This window comes from Salvelinus namaycush, chromosome 5 (genome assembly GCF_016432855.1).
Source record: "Salvelinus namaycush isolate Seneca chromosome 5, SaNama_1.0, whole genome shotgun sequence".
Taxonomy (NCBI): Eukaryota; Metazoa; Chordata; class Actinopteri; order Salmoniformes; family Salmonidae; genus Salvelinus; species Salvelinus namaycush.
In genome coordinates, this window is record NC_052311.1 from 6,083,914 (window position 1) to 6,092,855 (window position 8,942).

The window sequence follows — 8,942 nt, forward strand, 5'->3', positions numbered from 1 at the left end:
AGCCTGCCACCCCATCTCTACCCAGCTAGTCTCATTATTCGCCTGCCAGCCCCATCTCTACCCAGCTAATCTCATTATTCAGCCTGCAGCCCCATCTCTACCACGCTAGTCTCATTATTCAGTCTGCCATCCCCATCTCTACCCAGCTAGTCTCATTATTCAGCTGCCAGCCCATCTCTACCAGCTAGCCTCATTATCCGCCTGCCAGCCCCATCTCTACCCAGCTAGTCTCATTATTCAGCCTGCCAGCCCCCTCTCTACCCAGCTAGTCTCATTATTCAGCCTGCCAGCCCCATCTCTACCCAGCTACCTCATTATTCCCCTGCCAGCCCCATCTCTACCCAGCTAGTATCATTATGCAGCCTGCCTGCCCCATCTCTACCCAGCTAATCTCATTATTCAGTCTGCCAGCCCCACTCTACCCAGCTAGCCTCATTATTCAGCCTGCCAGCCCCATCTCTACCCAGCTAGCCTCATTATTCAGCCTGCCAGCCCCATCTCTACCCACTAGTCTCATTATTCAGCCTGCCAGCCCCATCTCTACCCAGCTAATCTCATTATTCAGCCTGCCATCCCCATCTCTACCCAGCTATCTCATTATGAGTCTGCCATCCCCCTCTTACCCAGCTACCTCATTATTCAGTCTGCCATCCCCATCTCTACTCACCCAGCTAGTCTCATTATTGAGTCTGCCATCCCCATCTCTACCCAGCTAGTCTCATTATTCAGCCTGCCATCCCCATCTCTACCCAGCTAGTCTCATTATTGAGTCTGCCATCCCCATCTCTACCCAGCTAGTCTCATTATTCAGTCTGCCATCCCCATCTCTACCCAGCTAGCCTCATTATTCAGTCTGCCAGCCCCATCTCTACCCAGCTAATCTCATTATTCAGTCTGCCATCCCCATCTCTACCCAGCTAGCGTCATTATTCAGTCTGCCAGCCCCTCATCTACCCAGCTAGTCTCATTATTCAGTCTGCCAGGCCCATCTCTACCCAGTTAGTCTCATTATTCAGTCTGCCAGCCCCATCCTCTACCCATCTAGCCTCATTATTCATTCTGCCATCCCCATCTCTACCGACTACCTCATTATTCAGTCTGCCATCCCCATCTCTACCCAGCTAGTCTCATTATTCATTCTGCCATCCTCATCTCTACCCAGCTACCTCATTATTCAGTCTGCCATCCCATCTCTACCCAGCTAGTCTCATTATTCAGTCTGCCATCCCATCTCTACCCAGCTAGTCTCCTTATTCAGTCTGCCATCCTCATCTCTACCCAGCTAGCCTCATTATTCAGTCTGCCTCCCCTCTCTACCCAGGAAGTTTGCCCCCTTAATTCGTTGGGCACCACCCTCTGGAGAGCCCTGTGGTTGAACTCATAGGTCTCCTCTTCCTCTTTCAGGTGACTGACCAGCTTCCGTGGATTTGATGTCGCCTCTAGATTGGTTCTGCTGAAGATGGAAACACTGGAGTCTGAGCTCACCTGCCCAATCTGCCTGGAGTTGTTTGAAGATCCCGCTCTTACCCTGCGCCCACAGCCTGTGTTTCAACTGCGCCCACCGCATCTTAGTCTCCCACTGCTCGTCCAACAAACCTCTAGAGTCCTCTCCGCCTTCCAGTGCCCACCTGCCGTTACGTCATCACGCTGAACCATCGCGGCCTGGAGGGCCTGAAGCGCAATGTGACCCTGCAGAACATCATCCACCGTTTCCGAAGGCCTCCGTCAGCGCCCTAACTCCCCCAGTGAGACCGTCGTGCCCCAGGTCTCTCCGGAGGCCACAGGCCCTATAGCAGCAGCGGAGGAGGAGGCTCCGGCAGCCACAGCGCCCGCTCCAGCCCGGCCCAGCCCTCCTCTCATCAGCACACTGCCACCATGTCTCTGGAGCACCGTATCAGCTGCCAGTTCTGCGAGCAGGACCCGCCGCGCGAGGCAGTCAAGACGTGTGTGACCTGCGAGGTGTCGTACTGTGACCGGTGTCTGCGTGCCACGCACCCCAATAAGAAGCCGTTTACCAGTCACCGGTTGGTGGAGCCGGTGCATGACGCTCACATGAGAGGCCTCACCTGTCTGGAGCATGAGAATGAGAAGGTTAATATGTACTGCATCGTGGATGACCAGCTGATATGTGCCCTGTGTAAGCTGGTGGGACGACACAGAGAACATCAAGTCTCCTCTCTCAGCGAACGCTTCGACAAACTCAAGGTGAGCCCCCCCGCCCTCCTTCTCTCTAATACACAGATCACACACAAACTACACGTCAACAAACTGTATTTGAAGTGCTGTATTACAAAACGCATAATATCCATTTTCAGAAATGTTGGTCAATTGACGTTAATTAAAAACACATATTGTGAAAGAGTTGAAACTGAATTTTTTTCATTTTGCCATGACATGGGCTAGAGAAAAGACAGATATGATTTTGTTTGAAATATTGTTATTATACTATATCCCCCCCCCCCCCCCCCCCCCAACAACAGAACTCCTGTAGAAAAAGTATCCCAATTGAGTTTTAAACAGTTACATGTAATAAAGTATCAATAAATAAATAAATATTAAAATAATCAATTTGTTTAAACTATATTGTGGAAATATAACAATCTGATTCATTGTATCCAGAGGGTGGACAGTGTATACAATGTGGTTTTCTTTTTGGACATTTAATCAACTTTAAAAAAAAAAAATGTCTATGTGTTTTTTCCATTAGGATAAATCAAGGGAGGCTTTCTGAGTTGATTATATACACTTTTTTTATATACTCTGTTTACAGCCTCCGTATGTTTGTTATTGTCAGAGTGACACGGCACTTTGTTTACAGCCTCTATGTTTGTTATTGTCAGAGTGACACGGCACTCTGTTTACAGCCTCCGTATGTTTGTTATTGTCAGAGTGACACGGCACTTTGTTTACAGCCTCTATGTTTGTTATTGTCAGAGTGACACGGCACTCTGTTTACAGCCTCCGTATGTTTGTTATTGTCAGAGTGACACGGCACTTTGTTTACAGCCTCTGTGTTTGTTATTGTCGGAGTGACACGGCACTTTGTTTACAGCCTCCTATGTTGTTATTGTAGGAGTGACACAGCCCTCTGTTTACAGCCTCCGTATGTGTGTTATTGTCAGAGTGACACGGCACTTTGTTTACAGCCTCCGTATGTTTGTTATTGTCGGAGTGACACGGCACTTTGTTTACAGCCTCTATGTTTGTTATTGTCAGAGTGACACGGCACTCTGTTTATAGCCTCCGTATGTTGTTATTGTCAGAGTGACACGGCACTTTGTTTACAGCCTCCGTATGTGTGTTATTGTAGGAGTGACACAGCCCTCTGTTTACAGCCTCCGTATGTGTGTTATTGTAGGAGTGACACAGCCCACTGTTTACAGCCTCCGTATGTGTGTTATTGTAGGAGTGACACAGCCCACTGTTTACAGCCTCCGTATGTGTGTTATTGTAGGATGGACACGGCACTTTGTTTACAGCCTCCGTATGTTTGTTATTGTCGGAGTGACCACGGCACTTTGTTTACAGCCTCTATGTTTGTTATTGTCAGAGTGACACGGCACTCTGTTTAGCTTCCGTATGTTGTTATTGTCAGAGTGACACGGCACTTTGTTTACAGCCTCCGTATGTTGTTATTGTCGGAGTGACACGGCACTTTGTTTACAGCCTCTATGTTTGTTATTGTCAGAGTGACACGGCACTTTGTTTACAGCCTCTGTATGTTTGTTATTGTTGGAGTGACACGGCACTTTGTTTACAGCCTCCGTATGTTGTTATTGTCGGAGTGACACGGCACTTTGTTTACAGCCTCTATGTTTGTTATTGTCGGAGTGACACGGCACTTTGTTTACAGCCTCTATGTTTGTTATTGTTGGAGTGACACGGCACTCTGTTTACAGCCTCCGTATGTTGTTATTGTCAGAGTGACACGGCACTTTGTTTACAGCCTCCGTATGTTGTTATTGTCGGAGTGACACGGCACTCTGTTTACAGCCTCCGTATGTTTGTTATTGTCAGAGTGACACGTCACTCTGTTTACAGCCTCCGTATGTTGTTATTGTCGGAGTGACACGGCACTTTGTTTACAGCCTCTATGTTTGTTATTGTCGGAGTGACACGGCACTTTGTTTACAGCCTCTATGTTTGTTATTGTCGGAGTGACACGGCACTTTGTTTACAGCCTCCGTATGTTGTTATTGTCAGAGTGACACGGCACTTTGTTTACAGCCTCTATGTTTGTTATTGTTGGAGTGACACGGCACTTTGTTTACAGCCTCCGTATGTTGTTATTGTTGGAGTGACACGGCACTTTGTTTACAGCCTCTATGTTTGTTATTGTCGGAGTGACACGTCACTCTGTTTACAGCCTCCGTATGTTGTTATTGTCGGAGTGACACGGCACTTTGTTTACAGCCTCTATGTTTGTTATTGTTGGAGTGACACGGCACTTTGTTTACAGCCTCCGTATGTTGTTATTGTCAGAGTGACACAGCACTTTGTTTACAGCCTCCGTATGTTTGTTATTGTCAGAGTGACACGGCACTTTGTTTACAGCCTCTATGTTTGTTATTGTTGGAGTGACACGGTACTTTGTTTACAGCCTCTATGTTTGTTATTGTCGGAGTGACACGGCACTCTGTTTACAGCCTCCGTATGTTGTTATTGTCGGAGTGACACGGCACTTTGTTTACAGCCTCTATGTTTGTTATTGTCGGAGTGACACGGCACTCTGTTTACAGCCTCTATGTTAGTTATTGTTGGAGTGACACGGCCTCCGTATGTTTCCAGACAGTCGCCTGTTATTGTTTCCCGTCGCTGGATCTGTATCTTGGCTCTCTCCTTGTCATGAGCTTGTTTAGAAAGTTTCCTATTTCCGCCAACAGGAATATTTATCAAAGACTACAACAGGAACATTTATCACAGACTACAACAGGAACATTTATCATAGACTACAACAGGAACAGATATCACAGACTACAACAGAAACAGGTATCACAGGCTACAACAGGAACATTTATCACAGACTACAACAGGAACAGATATCACAGACTACAACAGGAACATTTATCACAGACTACAACAGGAACAGATATCACAGACTACAACAGGAACATTTATCACAGACTACAACAGGAACATTTATCACAGACTACAACAGGAACATTTATCACAGACTACAACAGGAACATTTATCATAGACTACAACAGGAACAGATATCACAGACTACAACAGGAACAGATATCACAGACTACAACAGGAACAGATATCACAGGCTACAACATGAACATTTATCACAGACTACAACATGAACATTTATCACAGACTACAACAGGAACATTTATCATAGACTACAACAGGAACAGATATCACAGACTACAACAGGAACAGATATCACAGACTACAACAGGAACATTTATCACAGACTACAACAGGAACATTTATCACAGACTACAACAGGAACATTTATCACAGACTACAACAGGAACATTTATCACAGACTACAACAGGAACATTTATCACAGACTACAACGACATTTCATAGACTATAGACTACAACAGGAACAGATATCACAGACTACAACAGGAACAGATATCACAGACTACAACAGGAACAGATATCACAGACAACAACAGGAACATTTATCACAGGCTACAACATGAACATTTATCACAGACTACAACAGAAACAGGTATCACAGGCTACAACAGGAACATTTATCATAGACTACAACAGGAACAGATATCATAGACTACAACAGGAACAGATATCACAGACTACAACAGGAACATTTATCACAGACTACAACAGGAACATTTATCACAGACTACAACAGGAACATTTATCACAGACTACAACAGAAACATTTATCACAGACTACAACATGAACATTTATCATAGACTACAACAGGAACATTTATCACAGACTACAACAGGAACAGGTATCACAGACTACAACAGGAACAGGTATCACAGACTACAACAGGAACAGATATCACAGACTACAACAGGAACAGATATCACAGACTACAACAGGAACATTTATCATAGACTACAACAGGAACAGATATCACAGACTACAACAGGAACAGATATCACAGACTACAACAGGAACAGATATCACAGACTACAACAGGAACATTTATCACAGACTACAACAGGAACATTTATCACAGACTACAACAGGAACATATATCACAGACTACAACAGAACATTATCACAGACTACAACAGGAACATTTATCACAGACTACAACAGGAACAGATATCACAGACTACAACAGGAACATATATCACAGACTACAACAGGAACATTTATCACAGACTACAACAGGAACAGATATCACAGACTACAACAGGAACAGATATCACAGACTACAACAGGAACAGATATCACAGACTACAACAGACATACACAGCACAACAGGAACATTTATCACAGACTACAACAGGAACAGATATCACAGACTACAACAGGAACAGATATCACAGACTACAACAGGAACAGATATCACAGACTACAACAGGAACATTTATCACAGACTACAACAGGAACATTTATCACAGACTACAACAGGAACATTTATCACAGACTACAACAGGAACATTTATCACAGACTACAACAGGAACAGATATCACAGACTACAACAGGAACAGATATCACAGACTACAACAGGAACATTTATCACAGACTACAACAGGAACAGATATAACAGACTACAACAGGAACAGATATCACAGACTACAACAGGAACAGATATCACAGACTACAACAGGAACATATATCACAGACTACAACAGGAACAGATATCACAGACTACAACAGGAACAGATATCACAGACTACAACAGGAACAGATATCACAGACTACAACAGGAACACATATCACAGACTACAACAGGAACAGATATCACAGACTACAACAGGAACAGATATCACAGACTACAACAGGAACAGATATCACAGACTACAACAGGAACATTTATCACAGACTACAACAGGAACAGATATCACAGACTACAACAGGAACAGATATTACAGCACAACAGGAACAGATATCACAGACTACAACAGGAACATTTATCATAGACTACAACAGGAACATTTATCACAGACTACAACAGGAACAGAAAGCACAGACTACAACAGGAACAGATATCACAGACTACAACAGGAACATTCATCACAGACTACAACAGGAACAGATATCACAGACTACAACAGGAACATTTATCACAGACTACAACAGGAACAGATATCACAGACTACAACAGGAACAGATATCACAGACTACAACAGGAACATTTATCACAGACTACAACAGGAACATTTATCACAGACTACAACAGGAACAGATATCACAGGCTACAACAGGACCATTCATCACAGACTACAACAGGAACAGATATCACAGACTACAACAGGAACAGATATCACAGACTACAACAGGAACATTTATCACAGGCTACAACAGGAACAGATATCACAGACTACAACAGGAACAGATATCACAGGCTACAACAGGAACAGGTATCACAGACTACAACAGGAACAGATATCACAGACTACAACAGGAACAGATATCACAGGCTCTAACAGGAACAGATATGACTGGCTACAACAGAAACATATTTCACAGGCTCCAAACTGTCCAAGGATCCATAAACAAAAGCTCCCTGACACTCAACAGCTCAAAGCGTAACTCTAGCTAATTCACAGCCAACACTGAAGCTGATTCACAGCCAATACTGAAGCTAATTCACAGCCAACACTGAAGCTGATTCACAGCCAATACTGAAGCTAATTCACAGCCAACACTGAAGCTGATTCACAGCCAATACTGAAGCTAATTCACAGCCAATACTGAAGCTGATTCACAGCCAATACTGAAGCTAATTCACAGCCAACACTGAAGCTGATTCACAGCCAATACTGAAGCTAATTCACAGCCAGTACTGAAGCTAATTCACAGCCAACACTGAAGCTGATTCACAGCCAATACTGAAGCTAATTCACAGCCAATACTGAAGCTAATTCACAGCCAATACTGAAGCTAATTCACAGCCAATACTGAAGCTAATTCACAGCCAATACTGAAGCTAATTCACAGCCAACACTGAAGCTGATTCACAGCCAACACTGAAGCTAATTCACAGCCAATACTGAAGCTAATTCACAGCCAATACTGAAGCTGATTCACAGCCAATACTGAAGCTAATTCACAGCCAATACTGAAGCTAATTCACAGCCAACACTGAAGCTAATTCACAGCCAACACTGAAGCTGATTCACAGCCAACACTGAAGGTGATTCACAGCCAACACTGAAGGTGATTCACAGCCAACACTGAAGGTGATTCACTCCCATCACTGAAGCTGATTCACAGCCAACACTGAAGGTTCACAGCCAATACTGAAGCTGATTCACAGCCAACACTGAAGGTGATTCACACCCAACACTGAAGGTGATTCACAGCCAACACTGAAGCTAATTCACACCCAACACTGAAGCTGATTCACAGCCAACACTGAAGGTGATTCACAGCCAATACTGAAGCTGATTCACAGCCAACACTGAAGGTGATTCACACCCAACACTGAAGCTAATTCACAGCCAACACTGAAGGTTCACAGCCAATACTGAAGCTGATTCACAGCCAACACTGAAGGTGATTCACACCCAATACTGAAGCTAATTCACAGCCAACACTGAAGGTGATTCACACCCATCACTGAAAATGATTCACATCCAACACTGAAGCTGGTTCACACCCATCACTGAAGGTGATTCACAGCCATCACTGAAGCTGATTCACACCCAACACTGAAGCTGATTCACAGCCATCACTGAAGCTGATTCACACCCATCACTGAAGCTGATTCACACCCAACACTGAAGCTGATTCACTCCCATCACTGAAGCTAATTCACTGAGTTTTTTTT

The 8,942-nt window shown here is 44.2% G+C and overlaps 1 pseudogene; it reads left to right on the top strand.

The window, feature by feature from the left end:
- The first annotated feature begins 1,459 nt into the window (after positions 1-1,459).
- Positions 1,460-8,942, top strand: part of LOC120046912 — an 18,259-nt pseudogene continuing 10,776 nt past the window's right edge.